The 23,985-nt window shown below is 38.9% G+C and overlaps 1 protein-coding gene across 5 annotated transcripts in view; it reads right to left on the minus strand.

Moving 5' to 3' along the window:
- LOC146445479 (uncharacterized) overlaps positions 1-23,985 on the minus strand; it is a 335,842-nt gene that overhangs the window by 198,379 nt on the left and 113,478 nt on the right. Inside the window, exon 2 of one of the 5 annotated variants that reach the window (XR_014855143.1) lies at positions 12,752-12,824. The exons of the other annotated variants lie outside the window; for them this stretch is intronic. The gene's annotated coding sequence lies outside the window, so the exon portion shown is untranslated. The remainder of the gene's footprint in view (positions 1-12,751; positions 12,825-23,985) is intronic. 5 annotated transcript variants of the gene reach the window in all.

Below are 23,985 nucleotides of genomic sequence, written 5' to 3' on the forward strand. Positions count from 1 at the left end.
ATTAAAACACTTCTTTGTATATAACACATCCCACTGGAAAATTATATAAAACTAATTGAAATTGTTTCATAAAACATTTCACATTCATCTCTTAAATTTTATGAGAGTTCTGAGGAGCTAAAAACACTTCAGATTCATTCACCTCTGTCAACAAATAATGAAATTTTAAGGACTGTAAACAGTGATAAATTTATATCTAAAGTCTTCTATTAATCTTGATAAAGTATTTCAGTGCATAACTTAGTTTATGTATAACTAAAAATATCCAAAATATAAATGGTTTATAACCTAGGCACCAGACAGTCTTTAATAGCAGCATCCAACAAAATCCTAGAACTTTATCTACAACAATCCTGAAGCACCTGAGCCTTAACTTTACTTCCATGTCTCAGTGGGACTACTCCAGGAGTGAAGTTACTCCCTGTGTTAGCATCTGTTAAATGAGATCCATAATTACAGCTGGCAGTTGGAAAACTGAAGCAAAAAATGAATTAGCATTTCAAATATTTCAGTATATGTACTATTCCCATGTCACCAATTACAGTCCCATCTGTACAAAACTGTACCAAAAATACTTGTATTTTAATAACCTTCCCTTTCATCTCTAAATATTTCAAATGCACTGGAAAATAAATTTTAAATTTGGTTTTTCACCCCCAACCACCCTATGGAATGGTCAGCATTGCTATCACCAGCAACAATGCATTACCATTGTATAAATGGCTTCCTAATGTTGGAGTGAATTTATTTCCACAGCAGTATGGTTTTCATTATTTCTGAGTTGTTGACCATGTTAACCATTGTGAATTCTTTTGTGTCTAGATAAAAGAAATATTATGGGTATACTAACAGATAGAAGTAAGCAAGAAGGTAAGTTATCTTAAAAGATGAGCTTTTTCCGTGAACTTGGGCATATATGCTTCTACTTTTTTCTACTTATTTCTACTTTTCTGCTTCTGCATAAATAATAATTTACTACAGTATTTATAAACCTCAAAACAATAAAATCCTCAAATAATGCATGTGCTGTTAGAAAAGAAAGTTGGAGCAGTCCTAGTTTCTTTTCTTTTTTTTTTTTTTTAAGAAGAGAACTTACCCTAAGGGCAAAAGCAGTCCAGAAGTACATGGCATTTAATATTTTACGGAATATCTGTCTTCAGAATATACTGTGTTTCTGAAGAAGAAATCCCTCTCTAGTGAAGTACTTGTGTTTTGCCAAAGCACCTGAGAAAATGATAGTAGTTCAATCCAAAGTAGCATAGATAACAATTTCATTCGATGAAATGGAAAAAATCACAATATTGTGTAATCTGTTATATATTTTTTTTTGTTTCCAGACACACACTCTAGCATTATCAGAAATACAAAAAGCCTTAGTATAAGAGAAGAATTTTGCAAATTATCACAGAACATGCTCTATCACTGGTAAAATGAAAAAAAAACCAAAACCAAAAACAAAAACAAACTCTGAACTGGGAAAGAAAAATAAAAAAGGACATTTTTACCTGTTTTAAGAAAGTCCTGTCCTGAGAACATCTAATTTACTGGTTCTTTATACAACTTTAAGAAAAGAGTATCAAACTATCTGGACTCAGTAAATGGGAAAGAAAAATAGAATGCAAGCTCTGTAATCAGAATTGAAATAGACACGTGAAAATAAAGAATCATAGAACATCTTTATCTAAGAACTATTCTATTAAATTACAACTAAAATAATTTTATTTCATTAAAACTGATACCTTTCAGATCTGTAAAAAGGTAAATAATTTACAAACACACCCAGGAATTGCTCTTGTGAAACTGGCAGTTTTGTGAAATTTCAGAGAAGAAGCTTGAGAAAAATATTATGGTCATGAATAAGGAAACAAAAACAATACTTCAATCTGTCTCCAATACAAAGATTTATTTTACATTACTAATTTAAAATGTAATGATGTATATGAAATAGAAAGGTGTCAGTTCCATAGGGGCTAGCTCCCAGGAGTCCCACCATTTCAAATATAATTTCCCAGACAAATAGGACTATCTACAAGTATAGTCATGTGAAGAACCAGAAATCTCCCCTACCCCAATATTTATGAAATATATTAAAACAGTCGACAAGGCCTGTCTGGGTATAACACTTCTGTTGTGATGCAGGACTTTATTTTGCAGCATTATACTTAAAAGCATATGTCATTGTAAAGCTTTACTTTAAATTGCAGTGGAAAAGTGTTTTAAAGTATTCACCAAATACTGTGAGCTATAAAAAAACCCCCAAATACTGACTACAGGCGCTACTATGAATTAGGCTGTTCAGTACCAGAAAACTGGCAATAACATCAACTTACAATGCTTATTATTTTTTCATTTACCATTGAATAAATTTAACCACAAGTACTTTCTTCACAAGCAGGAGAAAGTAAGGGTTTATATTATAAAATGTTTAGCTATTTTGCAAGATTTTGTAGGTAACTGATAATTCAGCTGTTGGGGATAAATACTCATAAAAGTGTTTGCATGTTTCAAATACCAACTAAAAATCATATTGCATTAGGGATACACATGTGTGAAATCACTAGATAATCAGCATTCAAGTACATCTGAAATACTGTGTTTCCATGTATGAAATAGTTAGGAAGAACAGGCAAAAATGCTGGAAGGGGTTACATGGATTCTAATGTTTCCTGCCTTTCATTCATGGACGAAAATGTAAAGTCCTAGACATGTAGCTCATCAAACAGAGCATATTAAAAAAACAAAACAAAACAAAACAAAAAACAAACAAAAAAAAATTAACCAGACAGGGAAAGCAGTAAAATGTGATAGCTTATTCACTCGATGACGCATAAGATTCTGAAGGAGAGGGAATACTTTTAACAACATGGTATTCCTTTAATGGGGACAATTCCTGCATCAGAAGTGGCATAAAGTGAAGACAGGCAAGATGACCATTTCTCTCCACACAGGACAAATAAAAAGCCAAACAAAACCAAGTCCCCAAACCATTATCATGTGGAACAGAAAAGACCTTCTTGAAACACAAAGTCAACAGAGGGACAAGCAGGTGTTTGCATTCTCTGCAGTTTAACTCATGGGCTTCATTATGTGCTTCACAGAAAGAAAAACAGTTTCATTTGCAGGTCTTGCAGGGAAACAAAGAATTTCAACAAGGAGTCCCGATAAACATCTTATGCTGTTAAACATCTTCACCGGGAGAGAGAGAAAAATCTCCCCCTCTGCAAGCAACCGTGGACATCTTTTGTTCCCTGATAAATATTTGCTTTTGTCTTTTGTGATAAGGTCTGCTGCCTTCGCCTGGCGCACAAAAAGGGCCCGCTTGTTGCTCTACATAAAACATTTAATTAAGATCATTTCCGATTTCCAAGCCGCCCGTGCGCCGCGGAAAAGGACGAGAGAAAGGGGAGCAAACCCGACCCCGCTGGCTGGGCGGAGGGGCCGGGGAGAGCTGCCTCGGGTGCGGCCGGGACCCGCCGGGAGATGCGGGCAGGGAAGGGCCGGGAAAGGCCGGGAAAGGCCAGGAAAGGCCGGGAAATGCCGGGAAGGGCCGAGAGCAGAGCCTGCCCGCTGTGCTCTGCTCCGTCCCACCGCGCCGGCAGCGCCGGCGGCAGCAGCGCCGTGCCCGGAGCGCAGGGGCTGCACCGCCAGCATCCGCTGGTGGGACCGAGGAGCGCCGGCAGGGCAGCGGGGAAGAGATGCTGCAGTTTGCTCCGGCTGGCCTGGAAGGAGTGGGGGAAAGCGTTAGTTTGTTGTTGGGGTTTTCTTTCTTTTTCTCTCTTTTTTTTTTTTTTTAATCCTTTAAAGTACAGTTAGGAGTTTGCTTCTTTCTCACAATTCAACGCTCACTAAAACATCAAAACCTGCTCACCAAAGTGAAGGAAAAGAGAAGCTTTAATAATGATTTCAAATGTTCTGTCGAAAACAAACAAAAAAGCCATGCCAGGCTCTATGGACTCTGCAGTGTTAGTTCTCTGAGGACTTCACCTGTTTTATGTGCTAGAGTTGGAACACACAAATAGTTTTCCAGTGCTGTAGTAGTTTGAAACACTGCAAAGAAAATCCAGGAGACAAAAATCATTATAAAGTGTTCATGCACACATAAGCAGTACATGACTACCAAAGATCTTAGTCCTTACGTGTATGTTCATTTACTGGAATTAATCCTCTTTATCAAGTTGACTGCCTGCAGGACCCAATCCTGGAATATTCTTGTGTGCCAGGTGCTTAGAACAACACTAGTAAATGAGGTTTCACTACAAGTCTAAGGCACTCAGCAGTTACCTCCCTGCATTCCTCAGTACAACACCCCCACTCATAAGCAGAAACTTATTGCTTCAGTCTGTATAACATTTTCTTAAGAAATACTGACCAAAAAAAACCAGTCTGAAATAAGGGAGAATTAGAATGCAAAATTTAAAACCACATGATATGAGTAAGAAGAAATACAGTGAAGATACTCCACTAGGAAATATTTACAAAGTTGCAAGAAAGAATCATTCCTGCAATCCAAATATAAACCGTGGGAGATTAACTCATCCTGTGGACAGGACATAGTCCTGAGAGATTTTCATTTTGTTAAATATTCAGAGCAGAAAGTAACATTTTTTTGCTTCAACACTTCAACACTTCAACAATAAACTGTATTTCCATAACATTTGTACCATGTTCAGAGATCACAATTATTTTTTTTCTCCAAGACTATCAAAGTTTGTATTTCATGAATGAATTTGTATGACACTAGAGACAACACCATAAACAGAAGAAAAAAAATTGTTAATTCAAATAAATCAAAGTCATTCTATCCTTCTCTGTCCATCTGTCTCCCCATGAATACACATGCAAAAAATAGAATTTGCTAAAAGCAGCTATTTTAAGTCTATCACATTATTGTTCCAAGTAAAAAAAGACAAGAGCAGAAACTGCTAACAGTATCATCTTACCTGCCTTTTAAGCAAAAGTGTAAAAACACAACACACAAGAAAGCCTGAAAGCTGACAAAGACTCTTGGTTAGCAACAGCAATTGACCCAGCGAAAATGAATCAGACTCTATTTTTTTTTTAATGAGACAGATTACTCCCTTATATATTGACACATCAAAAAATTATGATTACAGATCAACTTGATATTACAGTGCATACCATACACTTCTCCTCTTAGCAGGTTTTCTCATCAAAGCACTCATTCAACAAGAAGCATTTTTTATGATCCCATAAATGATGTGCTAATAGTTTTGAACTGAGATAGGTAAATGCATCTTATGTTACCCGCTTTGCATAGAGTCATTTCATAAGCTCTCTAGAAGCTGTCAGGTGAAAGCCCCAATTTTTTTTTTTAACTTCTTGAACATCCTAAAACTCCAGTGAGAAACTAAAGCTAATTTTCTTAACAGCACCACAAATTTGACAGGATTGTTTCAAGGTGACCATATACATATTACTATGTGTAAGATCAGTGCCTAAAAGACAATGTTTTAAAAGTAACATAATCAAAATCTTTGGTACATCTATTTTGTGTTTCTGTGAACAGTGGAATGCAATGAGGGATACATTTACACTTTTTTAGGGGAGGAATTCTCTAATAAGTGATAATGACAGAACCACAAACAGAATAACGCCTTTCCACGGTTTGTGTAAATTTGATGAAAAAGAAAGCTATAAACAAGACCAGAGTGTAATGGGATTAATCCAAGATTACCTTAATTGATCCTCTTCATAAATACAGTGAAACCACATCCCCTTAAGAGCATTCAAGAGGATAATGAGTAAGCAGGAATTACCCAACTTCAACATCAGCATTGGGCTGACAATATCAACCAACCATGCAGAATAGTGGACACAAACTAAACTAAGATAAAGAGTAAAAGCTTATGCCACTTGAAGAAGGACCAACAAGAGACCTACCTGTGTATCAGCTTTTGTTTATGCAGGCAAGACAGATAAAGATAGCTGCAAAGTTGAGACTACTTCAGTATGCCAGGAATATGCTTCTTAGCATAAGCTTATACCCTAAAAAAGTGAGATAAAGCCTTTTCCAAAGGCAATCTGGGTTATTTTTCTGCCTACAAAGTCTGGGGCCAGAAGAAAGACATTTTTATTTATCAAACAAAATGTGGTAAGACTATTTGTAAGTAGTTCAAACATATTTAAGAAATACTGAATTGCACTTAGCACCTACTCCAATACCTGGCCATTGTTTAAATGACACATGACTAAAAACACTAACTGTTAATAATGAGAGAGAGCTGGAAACTTTACTTAAGGAGGTATGGATCATAAGTTAACCTCGTCTTTATCAACTCAGCAGGAAAAAGAAGGAAACAAAGGCAAATATGTAACAAACAAAACATTCTGCCTATCACCCACTGACAATCCAAGCATATTCCATACATTAAAACATGAAAAAATCGTATGGAACATGAAGAAATATCTAGGTAAAGCTTGTACTGGAAAATAAATTTTGTTTCTACATCACAGTCATTACCATCATATTTGTTGTGTGGCATATTTATGTTATGGAGGGGTTTGGGGTGCTTAATTTTAACATGAGTCACCTGTCACATATATCTCCAACAGTCCAAGTTCATATTTTGTGATTGAAGATATACATCGAGAAGCTGTCTGAGGGCTCAGGGACGGACTGAGAAAGCCAAAACCCACCTGGAATTGAGTCTGGTGAGAACAGCAAAAAGGGCTCCTACAGGTACATCTGCAGCAAAAGAAAGAGAAAATGTGGGCCTGAAATGGAAATGGAGAGGAAGAAATGGTGACAGGGGACATGGTAAATACCAAGGTGTTCAATGTCTTCTTCCTCTTTGTCTTTACTTGTTCAGGTAGGAATCCCAGGCCCCCAAGACAGGGGAAATCTGGAACAGGGAAGTCTTAGACCCAGTGGAGGGGGAATCAGGTTAGTGAACATTTAAAGGAACTAAAGTAGGCATAAAGAAATCCTTGAGGCCTGATGGGATCTACCCATGACTGCTGAGGGAGTGAGCTGGTATCCCTCCAAGGCCACTCTCAGTAGTCTCTGAAAGGTGGTTGTGACTTGAACAGGTTCTGGAGGACTGGGAAAAAAAAGAATATCACCCCCATCTTTCAAGAAGGTCAGAAGATCTAGGGAACTACAGCCTGATCAGCCTCACCTCAGGCCCTGGGAAGGCACTGGGACAAATCCACCAGAAAAACATACCAGATGTATTGCAGACAGGGCAATGACAGGTGCAATAAGCATAAGAAAAGGGAAAATCACACTGGACCAACCCAAGAGCCTCCTATGATGAAATGAACTGTGAACATTCATCTTGATTTTACATGGCCTCTCATAATATCCCCATAGATAAATGAATGAAATATGGACTAGGTGAGTGGACAGTGAGGTGGACTGAAAACTGGCTGAACTGCCAAGATCCAAGGGCTGTGATCAGCACAAAGTTCATCTGGAGGACAGTCCCCAGTGGTCTACCCCTGGGGATAATATTTTTTAATTCTCTTCCTAAGTAACATAGGTGATGAGACAGAACACACACCAGAGAGTTTGCTGTTGATGCACAACTGGCAGAAGAGGCTGACATGCCAAAAAGTTGTGCCATTCAGAGGGAAGCAGAAAAATGGGCCAACAGAAACCTCATGAAGTTCAACAGTGGAAAATACAAAGTCCAGAACCTGGGGAGGAATAACCCCAGACAGCACTGCCCACTGAGGGCTGAGCAGCTCGAAGGGAGCTCTGCAGGAAAGGACCTTCTGACCTGATGGACACCAAATGGATCACAAGCCAGCAACGTGCCCTTGCAACATGCTGACATCCTGGGCTGTGCTAGGACAAGCATTGCTAGCAGGTTGGGAGAGGGAATCCTTCCCTCTGCAAAGCCCTAGGGAGACACATCAGGAGTGCTGGGTCCCAAGCTGTTCACCTTCCTGCCTCAGCCCATCTCTGATTCTCTATGGCGCTGTCATAAGTTTCGTGGTAAAACACAATAGTTACATATTCACTGTTGTCAGCTACCACAAATATTTCTGTTAAATTATCCAGGCTGGAGGAAAAAGAAAAGAAATCAAAACCAATTTGAAGTTAGAGAAGTGGATATATATATATTCACAAGAGAAAGCTATAAAGTGAAGACAGATGTGTATCATCCATTAAAAAAAAAAAAGAAAAAAGGGAGAGGCTGAGGAAGCTGGGCCTCTTCAGTCCACAGGACAGAAAGCTCAGGGGAGAATATATTGCTGTCTACAACTGCCTGACCAGAGGATATAGAGAAGACAGAGCCAGACCCTTCTTGCAGATTCACAGTGGAACTACAACAATCATAAGTCAAAACATGAGGAATTCTGCTTAAATATAACAAGTTTTGTTTATTTGTTTGTTGTTTTACCATGAGAGTGGTCAAACACTGACACAGGGTGTCCAGACAGGCTGTGGAATCTCCTCACGAAGGAATTCAGGGAAGGAATTCAAGACACAACAGGACACAGCTCTGAGCAACCAGATCTAATTAGATCTGTTTCTGGAGGTCTCTTCCAGTCTCTTTTATACTGTGATGCTGTGATCACAATGACTATAGAAAGACTAAGTATGTATTTCTTAGGCAACTCTCCAAGCATAAGTATGTGGAATGCAGAAGCTTGTAACTCCTTTGCTCTTGATGAAAGTTAAAAGAATAAAAGAATGAATGTCACAAAAGACAACAAACTTCTCCTCTTTCAAACTGGTTACTCTCCAAATTTATCAGCAAGGAGCTACGTTACTTGTCAAAGACCATTTTGGAAGATTTCCATAACTGACACTTACTTTACATTTGTTTTATTAAGTACACAACAAACTACACAAATATGACAGCAAGCTTGTCACTTCTGAAGTCACATGTCATTTATACCTTTCAGTGTACTCTGTCAACACAGTGGGTTTTTTCCCTCACAGACACACATAACTAAGTATTATCTAGCTCCTGGTGAAGGTTCTTGGATGTACTACAAGATACACCAGTATTATTAAGCAAACTTACACCAAAAAAAACAAAGCAAAGCAAACTAACCAACCAAACAAACAAACAAACAAAAATATTAATGCCAGAGGAGAATCCTGAAAATATTTAGCAAACGTGTTGAGTGGTGGCCTTGGGAGGGGCAGAAGATGAAGCTGTTTGTTGTAATATCCTTCTAACATTTGTTGAGTAATTACAGCAACCCCCACAAGTACAGCCCCGTGCTGGACACCCTCACTGATGGCAGAACCCCGAGGGCAAGGGGATGTGCTTGGCAGAGTTTTGAAATCAGCTCAGCTGCTGCCTGGCCAAGGCTGTCTCCATAAGTACGATGCCAATGCAAGCAAAGCCCTCCTCACTTCAGCTATGGCACAGTCACAGAATCACACAAACAAGTAGGGTGGAAAAAACCTTTCACATCATCCAGTCCAACCTGTGAGCGAACACCACCATGTCAATGAGACATGACCCTCAGTGCCACATCCAGTCTTTCCTTAAATACCTCCAGGGACAGTGACTCCGTGACCTCCCTGGGAAGTCCATTTCAGCATCTAATCACCCTTTCTGGGAAGAAAATCTTCTTAATATCCAACCTAAACCTCCACTGGCACAGTTTAGGACTCTGTCCTCCTCCTATCAATATGAAGAGAGCTCACTTCCCCCATGGGAATGCCAGGAAGCCTTTGGTGGTGCTTCCTTTGCACTCTAACCAATTCCACAGTACAGACATGCCCTGCAACTGCAGGATTTAGATCTCAAATCAACATCTACCTCCAGTATGTTCATGCTGGGACCTCCTCCCCTCAGTCCAGACCTGGGATTAGTGCCTCCACAAATACCTCAACTGATTTCACTTAGGTCCAGGTTTTCTGCAACTGGGACTGATAATAGAGCAGTCAGTGATTAGGACAAACCCCTCAGAGTGTTTTGCTATTTGTTCACAGGGGAAAACAATTGGAGCAACAGGTCTGAAATAGATTCCCATGCTTTACTATTTTTCCTCGAATTTTGCCATTCCTTGAATCCTCTTAAAGAACATTTTTCTGTTCCAGGTCCTTTCCCTAGATAAACATTGACATTGAACATTCCCCCATATAAAAGGGATTTTTGACTGTTTACTGATCCTTTGTGCTCTAGATGCTAGCTAGACAGAAGTGTTGTGACCCTTTACATTGGATTCTAGATGCTACATGAGCTGTTACTTTGGTTTTCTACAACAAATTTAAGGACCAAACTCACATTAAAAAAAAAACAAAACAAACAGCTATATAATAAAACATTTTTTGGTAGAAATGACCGTAAAAGGAAATTAAACCATAGACATCCAAAGGAGTTTTCATAGTACACTCTAACTGGCATAAATAGAAACAATACTTATTGGCATTGTGCTTGATGACATACAAATTTATTAGAAAAGGTTTTGCTGCCCTAAAGACTTCACATATTTTTTAGCTACCTGAGAAACCTCTAAATCAGTGGTTTAATTCACTGGCTAGTGTTTAGAGAGCTCCTATGAGCTATAGGAGTTAATTTTCTTCAGGGCATGAGTTTTAGGTTACATTTTTTGTTTGAGAGAAATAAATTCCAAATGTCATCCATGTGCTTTCCTCTGCCTAGCAATCGCTTGCAGGCATCATCCTGCACATCTTTTACTAGGGAGTTAAGATGGGCATCTTCATTCTTTCCTATTGGCTTTTCCTCCAAAAGATTAATTTCCAGCTTTTCTTGTTTGCTTTATACTGGGCTTGTATTGCCAGGCTACTTCTGTAGGAAATTGCATGTTTCAGACTATCTTTAATATCTAAGAAGCCTCTTTGAAAGGGCCAGCTTGTCCTGAAGCAAGATTCAAGATAAACTGGGTAGCCAGAAGCTTCATATACAAGCACCCAAAAGAGAAGGTCAGATATTTTATTCTTAAAAATCGATAGAAGGCATCTACTCCCTGTGGGTGTTTAACAATATTTTTGGGACATTTCCATTAAATTTTCTCTTTTAATCCTTTTCACTCTAGGCTTCTAAATGGACCCTTACTTGTACTGCTAATTTATGCAGTAAGTGATGAGAATAAACCAGTTGTAATCACTTAGGCAACCAATTTTGCAATTCCTTATCTCTGTTATCCTTTCTCCTCTATCTTTTGCTCATCCTTTCACTCAGACATAAGTTCAAGAAGTAGCTGAATTGTTTCCTCAGTTTTCCCCTGACTAGTTGCTTGGTTACACCAGAGAGATCAGAGAGCCAGTGTCAGAGTTCACCATGTTATTCTCAGGCCAAAAAGGGGAATATGAAAAATGCCAGTGTCTCTGAAGTGTCTCTCAAGTATTCAGAAACCCACTGAAACCTAGAAGAGACAAACTGAGGCCCTGTGAGACCTACTGAAATGTGAAATTAAAAGTCTAGAGCACTTCTATGAAGTACTGCAGCAGATCCCCTTGGAAACCCATGGACTACTTTTCCTTCAGCAAATTTGAAATAGATCTGGAAAAATGAGGAACAATCTGTACTCTTCATGGATATCACTGCTTGCCAGTTGTTCAAGCTTCAGTGTATTGGAGCTCTGCTATTTTATACCAATGCTGTAATTATCACAACACCAAAACAAAAACATACACAGTGAGTTCTATAAATAACTACAATTAATTGTGTGCTGTAAATAATTGCAATTAATTCTGAAGAAAAAATCTCTTTTTTCATTCAGAGTAGCTGTAATAAATACAGATTTCTCTTTCAAAGGGCAACCTTAATTTGATGTACTCTTATGCTCGTCAACTTCTCAAACAGAACTCCAGTTCTGGGCCTGCGCTCCATGTATAATTATCTCTCAAATGATACCAACCTGATTAACCTCCTTCTGTGTCTAGTTTGCACTCGAGCCAAACCCAGAAGCATAGTCACAGACAGCCCAGGAAACATACAGTCAACCTGCTTTTGGTTTAGGACTTCAATGCCAAAATCCAGATTTGCCTCAAGCAGGTCCTGAATGAAGCAGGAAATACTCTGCTCAGTCCTAAGTTGTTTTTTTCAACATGGAAAGAATATAAACTCTTAAGCTGCAGAGGCCTAGAGCTCTCTGCTTCAGTTTTCACATGCTCAGTACTCTGAACACTTGCTACCTGGGCAAAGTTGAGCAATTTTTGTAGTAATATAAAAGATACCTTCCCTTCTGCCCTGCTGCATTAACAGAAGGGCAGAATATACTTTCTGGAACGGGCTGCCTGAATATCAGCAGAAAGATGGGTTTTCTCTAAATTTCTGAATCCTTCTGGTGGAAAGGGAAACAATGGAGCAAAGAAGATAGATAATTTTAACTTTAAAAATTCACAGTTTTTTCAGAAATAGACTGAAAGTAAGATTTTAGAACAGAAAAGGCTAGGTGCCATTCAGAGATAACACTTGCCAGCCTGAAGGCAAAGTCATTGCAAACCTGGACAGTACAAAAGTCCTAAAGAAGCATGTAGAGAATATTTTAAAACATTAAATATATAAAAAAGTAGAAATATATACAACAGAAAGTCCATGCACAAGGTACAAGAATAGCAGTGAGTTCAATGAAGGCTGATAAGTCTCCGTGCCTCCTTAGCATCAAGCTCATAGTTACAAGCATGGAAGTGTTTGTGACTTAATGTGAATTTAAAAAAAAAATGTTCTTTGGGGTATAAATTGACTTAAAGCACGAAAGTTCCAAGCAAAGAAACTAGGACTGCATTTTCCCCATCCAAGTCATCAGCTTCAAACTAATTGAGTAATAACCACACAGTAATTAATGCAGATACCATTCAAGCTGTAGACCTAGTGTTTAAATGGGAATTTGTTTTTCCAGATATGCAGTGCAAAATCCCTAAAGACCTAGAAAAGGAAGGCAATAAAAGGCAGTTAGAAAGGCATGTGTTTTACTAAGTTTGACTGGAGATCTGTTAACTTTGTGTGATTTCTGGTCTGAGATCTAGCTGAACACACCAGTGGCAGGCCATTTAAACAAGGCTGGAATTGACACCTTCTGAATTTTCAACACTATTGCACCAATAAAGGGTAACCTGGCAGCATTAAATCACCATGTCACATGCCAAGTGTTGTGTTCACAGTTACCTTCAACTGCTTGGGCTAAACTCGACCTGACAATGTTGTTTAGAGATGAGGCATTCCCATGTTGCTTCAATCTCCCCCTTTTTGAGAAGGCTTTTATAACACTCCTTTGCATTTATTCACCTCTTCCAGCATAGATAGTTCTAAGGCTACTAGTGCACAACTAATTTGAATACTAAACTAGCCCAAATCTACTTGGCCAATTACCACACTCCTCATATTTCTTTTTGTAAACTTACATATTGAAGTGGGTGAGATGTTCTACACCAAAGTTAAGAGCAGTTTTGACTGTTGCTTTTTTTCTGACTTTTCTCCTCAGTGCAAAAAAAAAAAAAAAATTAAAAGTCCATGTTTAAAGTTTCATCTGGCTTAATACTGAAAAATTCCCTAACTTACCACTTTATACTGAGGAGAACAATACTTCAATTATCACTTGAAATAATGATTGTCTCCACTACAGATTCTGATTATAAAATCTCTTTAGTTACAAGGAAAATACATTGGCCTACAATCTTATTATAACATATCAGAACATCTCTTTTATCCACACAATAGTCTAAGCTAATGAGTCTTGCAGAACACAGAGGAATCAGACTCCAAAAGAAGCTACAATATGATAACTTTCCCTCATACATCTTCAAAATCTACACTGTTTTGGGACATGATCAACAGGAAGGCTGGCACTAGGGGCATTTAAAAGGCTAAAGAGGGAGAAAAATCAGAAGTATGAAAAATATTTATAGTTCTCATGGAAATCACACAAACCAAGTGTTTCTGTTTTTTTTTGTTTTTAAACTGGGGGTATATTGCAAGTAACCTATAAGAGATTTTAAACAGTAATTTTGACTTAATACTGTATTATTAAAGCAATAACTAACAGTTAATATTTCAAAATATCCTCTGACTTTCTTAAATCATCATTTTACTTGTGATGTTTACCAGATATTATTCTCACTAAATAACAAGGAATGTACAACCAATAACCGAAGTCAAATAAATTGAAGGAGAATTAATAAAAAATAACATAATTTCTATAATAGCTATAGTACTTCTTACGTAGCTATAACACTTACAGATAACAATTAGCTATAATGGCAAGGAATGCACACACACCAACACACACACACCTCAATGCCAGAAAAATTAAGAAATTATCACAGCATGATCTCCACTTACATACTTGTGGAGTGCTAACACTACTTATAATGGAGACTGCAGAGAGGAAATATCAGCAAAGATCAACCATGTAAATCTTTCTGCAAGCACCGGAACTGACACAGGTAATTAAGCTGGTTTGTGTAAGAAACAGCCAAGTCCATAAACACAGTAGAAAGACAAGTAATTCAGTAGTTAACTCGCATAACAAAAGCAAGTCCATAAAGTTGTTTCCAATTCAACGTTGCCCTTGAGAAGTGTGTTCTCCTCAAGAGGGAGTGTGTAGAGGCAGTAAGGGTCATCAGCTCAGCATCAGACAGTACATGACGTGGGCATGAATCAGCTATCTGCTCCCAGGGAGAAACTGGCTGAAAGTCTGTGGAAGGGACAGGAAGGGTCCTGTTGTCACTGCTCAGGTCTCTCTCTACCAATTTCTACCACCCTATCATTCCAGGATATATTCAAAAGAAATCAAGATCCACTGCAAGAAACCCACAGCAAAAGTTCCAAACCAAGCTATTAATTTCTCACCTTTATATTATTGCTTTAGAGAATTCAAAATTTATAAACTTAGTAAGAGACACACGAATAAAAATCCACTGGTTTTAATTTCCAAGTGTCAGTTCTCCAAAGGATCATTTGACAAGAAGGTGGAGCTTTTTGGTTTATTTATTCAACTGAATGAAATGGTATTACCTCCTGCACATTTTACTTAAGTAATCACATTTTAAAGACTTATTCTTCCATTGTGTCCCAAAGTAAAGTGAAAAGTAATTCCATTTTCACATTGGTTTCAGTATTGGAACTAGTGCAACTCCTGGCATTGCTCCTTATTACAGGCTTTGCCTTTCTTCAAAGACAGCTTTGTTAATATTATTGAAATAAGAACTTCAGCAGTGATTCCTCTGAGCAAGCAGAAGTTTAAAAGTGTTTTGGGAGAGTGTGGGTACTTACTGGGAGAAGAGTGACAAGAAGTACGGGTAAAGGAAAAAAAAGGCCCAGCTAGAAGACCCGAAGAGTACTTTACTGAAGGTTCAAATGTCAACTAGGCTTTAACAGAATGCAGAATTGTAAAGGTTGGGTAGAACTGGATTTTGTCAGGATGTTCTCATATTGAGCTTGGAGAATTGGAACAGGAAGATGGGCAGAGCTGTAGGCAGTCTGCATACACACAATGTCCAGCTTCATTCTGGTTCATACACCATGCTAACACCAAAATATAAACTCTCTGCATTCAGCTCCAGTTTCACCAAAAAAAAAAAAAGTTTCCTAAAAACCAGCTGCTTTAGTTTTCCATATCTCCTCCCCATCAACAGCTAAGCCAGCTGTCCAGTGAGGGCTGTCCAACACTTGAAGCAGAGGAAGGAGAAGAAAAGAAAAATGGAACCCCTGTGCTCCAGTTGGACAGTTTCACTGCTGTCTTGGGCATTGTGTTTTCTGTGCACCAACTTGGGTTTTATAAGTGATCCCTGCCAGCCATCCTGCTCCTCTCTATCATTCTGGGAAGAACAGATGGAGCAAAATCAGGTCTTCTGCAGGGGTTTTAGTGACAAGTTACTGTATTTCCAGTTTAAAAAAAAACAAAAAAGCAAACCAAAAACCACACAAATGTCAAAGAGAAGTCTAATGAAATATGCCTGTTCATAAATGCACGCTGAAGGGAACAATAGAAAGAAATATTGCCAGTGGCAAAAGAAGATACACAAATAATGTTTAAATACAGAAAGTCTCCGTGTACTGCAGAATATTATACATTAAAAAAAAAAAGAGAAAAAATTAACACTCCAATTGCTTGAAAGGCCATCTCACTGAACATATGTGAGTTGGGTTTTTTCCCCCCACTTATTCAAATACTAGTTTCAAATGCCCTAGCTGCAATTTTGAAAAGCATAATCCAAGAGATTCAAGGTATCTACTAGACTGCAAAAGTACTGTAAAAAACTACAAAAAATCTTTTGAGGACTAGAGGACAAATCTTTATTTTATTCATATCTACAAATGAGAAACTGTGTGGGGAGGTACAGTATGGATACTGCAGTTCCATAACCTGTTTGGACCCAATAGCTTGAATAACTTACTGAGGGACATGTCTGTTTTTGCAAAATAAAAAAAAAATATAGCTGAATAGAAACTTGTTTCATAAATAAAAAAATGCAGTCAGTTTCAGGAAACTTATAACTTGTAGGTCATCTCTGTAGAGCATATTCTAAGCCATTTAAAGATAACTGTGGTGAAGTTTGTAAGTCATCTGTACCTAAAGCTCGGACACAGAGGGGTCCCTTGAATTGCCAATGTCTTGATTTGCATGAAGTAAACCATATTTGTTTTCAAAGTAAGATGTTTTCAAAATATTTTGCTTAAGGTAATAGAACAAACAGAGAACCTGTTATGGATCTCAAAGACATTGCCCTGGGGCTATTTTATTCCACAGCCATCTAATATAGGGACTTCCAAACTCCAAAGCACCTGGAACTGGCTGCCATCACAGAAAACATATTGAGCAGATGGCCTGCAACCTGTTTCAGCTTGCAATCTCCATGGCCCTAAAACATTAATTTCAGTAAAATATGTAGTGAAACCTCACCAAAATGTGTGATATTTGTAAACTAGGATTTCATTTTGAAACCCTCTTGAATCAACATAAGTTCAATTTGCATTTCATTGTGCTAACCTAGTATGTGTCAGGCACGTAACCCTAACCTATATCAGAACATCAGATGCACTTGCTGACAGAGAAAAAACTCACATATCAAATAGATTTTTTAAAAAGTGCAAAATAAAAAAGGGTGGGGCTGGTAACTTAAAAAAATATACTCTCTGATCATAAACAAACATTCAGTAGATAGAACTAGATTGAACCTAATCTAAAGTAAAAACCTCAAAAGTGTCCCCACACATGGACATCAGGTCCTCAGCACAAAATGTTGTTTCAGATTTGCTTCTACTGCACTCTAATGTTTGCTAATGTAAACAAGCAAACAAATGCATCCAGTTTTAACTATGATTTGTTCTGAAGAGCTACATTTAAAATTTTAGGCTCTTGATAAGCTTTCAGCACAGTGCAGCTCTTCCCATAAAGATGCAGTTCAACATAGTGCCAAATCTTTAGTTTGGTTTCAGACATATGAAGCAAACGTAAGAGGCTTAAACAAATGGACATTTACTACTGTTTACTCAAGGGTGATTTGGCCTGAACCATCAGTAGGATCCAGTGGTACTTGGTGTGAGCAGCCATCATGTTTCTGGCATAGTCCACTGAAACCTCAGCCACAAAAATATGAACAAAAATCCTGGGACCATAAGCAGTGTAAGCCAAACTCAACAGAAGTGAGATTTTTGAAAGTAATATTCAGTGGTTTCCCAGATTTTTACAAACACATTTTTGAAAGAGTTTCCTTCCTGATAGCCAGCGTTACAGCTTTAACTATACATGTCATTTGTAAAGATATCTGTATGCCAAACATCTGGAACAAACAGGACTTCAGCCAGGCAGGAATGACTTCACTGCATGAAGGTGCTTTGGACTCCCCACGGGACAGCCGGCTGACCTACACAGAGTCTTGGCTGCCAAACTGCATCCTTTAAACAAGTTACACAGCAAAGGAGACTCATTCCACTCCTGCACTCCCCAAATATTTATCCATTCTCCTTAACCCTCATCGTGCAGCCAATAGCTCTTTGGCAAGATGCAAGGCTAAGGATGTCAGCCCTTGGCTGCCTCTGGGAGGCCTGGAGCTGCAGCCACCTAATCTTTTTATGTCGTCATAAAATCCCCTCTGACTTTTGGGTTGAGTTGACACAACCCATACCCTTTCCTTTATAAGCATTTCCACGCATTTCCACACATATGCAGTCACAAGCTGCACAAATTCCTGCCGTAGTGGTCCCTTTCTTCTGGAAAGACACCAGGTGACTCAGGAATCAGCAAGTGTTGCCATGGAGAAGAGATACCAAAGACCAAAGGCAGTTCTGAAGAAATGTACCTGTGCTGCCCACAAAACAGGATGCTCAGGAACAAGAGAGAGACCTTTGGGGAGACCAGGGAAGTAGTTACTCTCGGATTGATTTAGAAGAAAAGAAGTACATGCCAAAGGAACAAGGTTTCTGATTCTACAGTGAAGTTAGTCAACTGCATTGATTTTTATCTGTGTCTCAGAGCTTTAGCTCCCCTCACATTTCTGATTATTGGCAGTTCATGTATATTTTTATTACCATATTTTTCACTTCTCCAAAGTTATCAAACTTTTATGGTACACCAGCAAAGAAAAATTTGCTTTCACAGCATGTCTATGGGTGTGCCTATCTCCTCTACTTTGTTTGGTGTTATGACAAGTCAAACACACACAGGCTCAGAAAACAGACCTGTTCTATAAAGTACTTTTCCTTAGTTTTAAAACAGTAACTTTGTGTTATCCTTAGATGTGAGGAAAGATTATTACACAAGTTACTTCAAGTGGTGTAAACTCAAATGGCAACAAATCCCAGCTACAAAGTGTGAGCAGCACCTGGTCAATGAAGAAGCTTTAGGTTGTATGAACAGATATGCTCAATTCTTCTATTAAATGTTGGTGTCATAAATTAAGTCACTAAATAGGCTGCTCTGCTGAGTTAGGACCCTGTAACAGGACCACTTATTATTCTATGATAAACTGTAAGGATGAGCAATGCTGAGTTTTGAAAAACAAAACCCTTACCTGAGCCCCGGTATGCTTTACATAGGAGGCTGGTAGGAGGAGGCTGGTGCCTCCTTCCAGTTACCTAATTCCTAGTGTTATATCAAATTCTGCCTTTCCAACATGCAGCTAATGCAGTCTATGAGTATGCTTAGCAGACTTTTTAGCTGAACAGCTTGAATGTTTACCATTAAACTGTACTGTCCATGCTCAGTGGTTTACAACGCACTAAAGCAAAACCCAATCTCCTCATGAACTGTTACAGAATTTCCTGTCTAAACTGGTTCATCTCTTCCCTGTTTTAGCTGCAGAAATTTTCAATAAGCAGGTTAAAAAAAAAAACCAAAACAAATCACAAAGTAACTGTTAAAATATTGTATTTTTCCCCCTTCCGAGAGGGATCTCTGAATCAGAGATGCTATAATTATCATCCAATTTCCTCCCTAAAGCCAAATCAAAACAAACAAAAAACCTAAATCAAATAACCTAGCAGCAACAAAACTTTCTAAAGCAAAAAACACTTCAGCTTCTGAGCTTCATGAAGTTACAACCCCTCAAATACTGTATCCAAAGGAAAAACTGGAAAACTCATCAAATTTCACTACATGTATTACCTCTACTGCATTCACAACTGTGTATCATCTAGGAAGTGTGTTAGAGGTGTGTTATCTGAAGTTTCACATTATGTGTGTATGCTGAAAATTTTAAAGATACCTCCAACAAAGAGGGGAAAAGGAATAGCTTTGCTTACTTTGTCACTTACATTGACCTATTTAAAAGGAGCTTTCACAGTAATTTAAAAGTAATCAATGACTTAAGGACAAGCCAATCTTTCTATTTACCCAAGCCAGACAAGGATTTACTTTTCTAATTTCATAAGGACTCATTACCTGGTAGATGAAAAACAAAACATAAAGCTAAAGTATAAAAAAAATTAAAAACTGAGGTTTTATTTTATTTAGTTTAACATATAGTCCAGCGAGCAGATTTACAACCGCAAAAACTTTCTTCTTCTCAGTAGTGTAAAATGCATTTTTGCATGCCTCAAAAAGCCAACAACTTTTTATTAACTAGTCATCTCTTTCAATTGTTCATCTCTCTGTCCTGCTTTGCTCCAGTGAGTCATCATTTTAATCCTCCAAGTGCTTCTGCTGCACTTACACCACAGCACATAGATACCATCTGCTTTTCGGCTCAAGAACTGCTACAAGAAATCATTTCACACCCACCAGCCCAGTAACTGAGATATTTTACAAGAGGAAGAGTCTGTCTGCTGGTCTTGCTCTTTCTAAGATACCTTGTGCTGATCATTGTGTTCTGCTCCTGAGAAGGGCTCAGGTCAGAGCAGGGGGATATGGAGGTTTGGCCCCTGCATTGCAGGGGGAAGAAGGAGATTGTCCCATTCCTGCTCCCTGCATTGTGGCCAAGCAAAGCCAGCACATGCTGGGACCACCTTTCGCTACCACTGAAGCTGCTGAAGGCATTTACAGGCTGTCCCACAGCACTGCAGGCCTGATGGATGTCACAGGGCTGAGGATGCCTCACCACCCATGAGCCCTGGGAACACAGCACAGGGGTGTGGCAGCCTGTGCTGGGCCTGGCCCCAGGAGGCTCCTCCAGATCCAGCATGGAACAAGTCTGAGCTCCAAAACAGCACTGCCACCTCTCCACTGTCCCCATCAGTCACCACCAGAAGGACCCAGAGGGAACGATCCAAACTCCGGGTGGTGAGTACCCATGTCACACTGCTCCAGGGCATGGCATGGCATGGCAGTCTTCATCATCCTCATGAGGAGAAGCAGAGGGACAGGCACTGATCTCGTCAGTCTCATGACCAGTGACAGGACTCGAGGAAATGGCAGGAAGCCATGTCAGGGGAGGTTTAGGTTGGATATCAGGAAAAGGTTTTTCACCCAGAGGTGGTTGGGCAGTGGAACAGGCTCACAGGGCAGTGGTTGCAGCACCAAGGCTGACAGAGCTCAAGAAGCATTTGGACAACACTCCTGGGCAAATGGCAGGATTCTTGGGGTGTTCTGTGCATGGCTATGAGCTGGACTAGATCTAGATGTTCCTGATGGATCCTTTTCAACTCAGCATATTTTATGACTCTAATGGGGGCCCATTACCCTCACATACCTGGACAATTACCTGCTTCCCCTCAACACAGCAGCTTCCCCTCTGTCTCCATGCCCAAAGCTCCTCCATGGCACCAGCCAGGAGCTCTGGTGAAGCTTCAACCCTGCTGCTGCTGAACAGTGCATAACCATGTGCAACAATTCTGCCCCTCCAGCAGCAGGAGACCTTAAAGCTCATCACAGATGCCAGGTGGCCAGGAACAGGGAGTGACTGCCAACATCAGGTGCCACCCTGCTGCCTGCCACGCCAGCACAGCTCCCTGCTGGCCTCACTCACTGCCTGGCCCCTTGGTATGGCCCAGCATGGCTGCAACCCCTGTAACTCACAGAAAACTTCGTTAGTGAAGGATTTCAAGAGAAAATTATAAGTAAAAATAATAGAAGAGGCCTTCTTCATTTCAAGAAAGGTGAACAGCTCAAAAAATTCCTAAGAATATCTACTGACATCAAGTTAGTTCAGCCCTTCTTCAGATTTGTTTCTATTTTAACATACAATTTGACATCTTGAGGAATCAGGTTATTTTGTTTTGGATTTTTTTCCCCAATAAAACACTTGGTCCTTTTAAATAGAAGCTTTTAAACACAGAGTAACCAAAAAAGAAAAAAGAAAAAAGAAAAAAAGAAAAAAAAGAAAAAAAAGGAAAAAAAAAAAAGGGAAAAAAATTCTTTCTCTTCTACTTACAAGCAGGGAATAGTTTCCTTACATCTGGAAAGGGAAACAATAGCTTCTGCCCTTGGTGCAAGAGTGTAATGCTGGTAACATTGATCCATTTCAAGAAGACAGTGACTCTCTCTTCCTCCTCGGTATTCAGCCCAGGAAGTAGATTTCAGGTTCAAGCCCCTTTTTCTTGAAATAGTTCATTTCATGATGCACTTTTTAAAAGCAGAAGCATTTGAAATGGGCATAATCAGAATTATCCCTGGAAAAAGGGTTGGGCTGCTAATGAATATTCCAAACTAGCATGATATCAGCTCTCCAGAGATAGCAGAGAAGGAGTACCACCCTGAACAGGGCTCGGCAGCAATGAAAGAAATTCAATCTTAAGTTAAACAAGATGGAAGGCATTTCATAATGTACTTGAGATGAATATTTTATTCATCACACAACTACAGGAAACAATTAACCCCATAGATAACATTTTGCAGTAATAATAATAAACATGGTTAGAGAAACACCATTATCACAATGCAATCCCTAAAGTATACTCTGTTCAACAGATGAAACTAGATCAAATCTAAAAGAAAGAGCATGTACAGCCTCAGAACATGCAAGAGAAAAAGGCAAATATTCAGTCACACAAAGTACAGGAGAAGTACAAGTAAACTAATAGTCTATTGGCAAGGACATAGTGTGATATTTAGGAGTCTGATTTCTCCTCCAAGACTCTGTCCCTGTGAGCCTCTGGGCATGTCCCTTCACTCTGATAACCAATTTATATATCTATAAATTAAACGAGAGAGTAGGGTTCTCTAGGCAGAGTGAGAGAGTTTATGCTGGGGGCAACATTTCTTATAAAGGCTTGGCACTAAGAGTGGACACGACTGCCGAATATGAGCTCCCGATGCACTGTCAGGGCTGAAGGGAAAAATGTATCCCCAGAGGCCTCCATAGAAGAAGCCTGAAAAGGACTGAAGAACTTGGATTAACTGTATACTTGGCACTCAAGCATCTGGTGTTGGAAGGCTGTATTGATGTCTGGTGTGCACAATTCAAGAAACTCACTAAAGAGACTTGTGAGTAAAGGACTAAAAGAAACTCTAACACAGTTCCATTTATCCCCAAAAAATATATCTGAATGGATCACTGTCTAAATCAGTTTTGACAGGAGGTTCTTACGGGTAAAAGACAGTGCTATAAACACGTTCCAGCAGTCAAGTTCAGATTATACACATATATATATATATATGTGTGTGTGTGCATATATATATATATGATGCAGGTACATAGGGTACCGGTGGTACCACAGTGGTACTTCTCTGCTGGAACACCTTCCCAAGGATGATGACATATTCCCTGTCCTTTGCCCTTTTAAAACAAGATAGGACTTTGCATTTTGAAAATCACACTTCAAACAGGAATTCCTTTAGATTACATACACAGTGTTAGCCACTTTTCTGGTTCTGCTTTTCCTTTTTAATCTACAAGCACCCACTACACATAACAATATTTATATATGATATCATATACTTAGGCTTATGCAATTCAATAGACTTTGTAAAACAGTCTTAAAAGCCTAATGAGAAGTCACAGTTGAAAAGTATTGTTCATGGGAATACTGGTTCCTTATAATATGATATGGTTTCCATATTGGTGAGCTGAACATTAAAGATATCTTTTTCCTTCTTATATTTTAAATTAATGGAATGGTAAAGAATACCATGCATAGTGAATTACAGCATACAAAATGTGGCATACACTGCAGAGTTGAGACTCATATATACAGATGGAAAAGGTGTGGATGAGAAAATTTCAGAGTGACCAAAAAAGAGTTCTTGGGTAAAAACTCTGTATTAGGTGCAGCTACCACCAAGATAAAGCTTCGCAAACCCAGCTGCAGATTTTCTCCTCATCTAAAACTTCCCTGTCAGGTCCTTGTTTATACTCTCCAGCTGCTGCCTCCTTTCCTTGCCACCCGAGGCCTTTCCCAGCTGTTCTCCACTTCTCATCCTGAATCTCCAGCATCTACATGCTCCAGCTGATAGATTATTCAAATGGAGGCTGTGGGCCAAACAGTCTACAACCAATTTGTTAATTCAAATAACTTCTCAATGTAAAGGGAGGGAGAGGACCATCCAACATGTGGGACATGTCGCTTCTAGATACAAAGCACTCAGATCATATTATTCAGGTTTATTATTTCAAAATTGGCAAAATAACAGGCTACTTTCATTGATATGTGTTGATCTGTTGCATCACTCCAGTAACACAAAGCACTCATAAACCCTCTTTAATTGCTGTTT

Source organism: Lichenostomus cassidix, chromosome 1 (genome assembly GCF_008360975.1).
Source record: "Lichenostomus cassidix isolate B80296 chromosome 1, HeHo_3.0, whole genome shotgun sequence".
NCBI lineage: Eukaryota > Metazoa > Chordata > Aves > Passeriformes > Meliphagidae > Lichenostomus > Lichenostomus cassidix.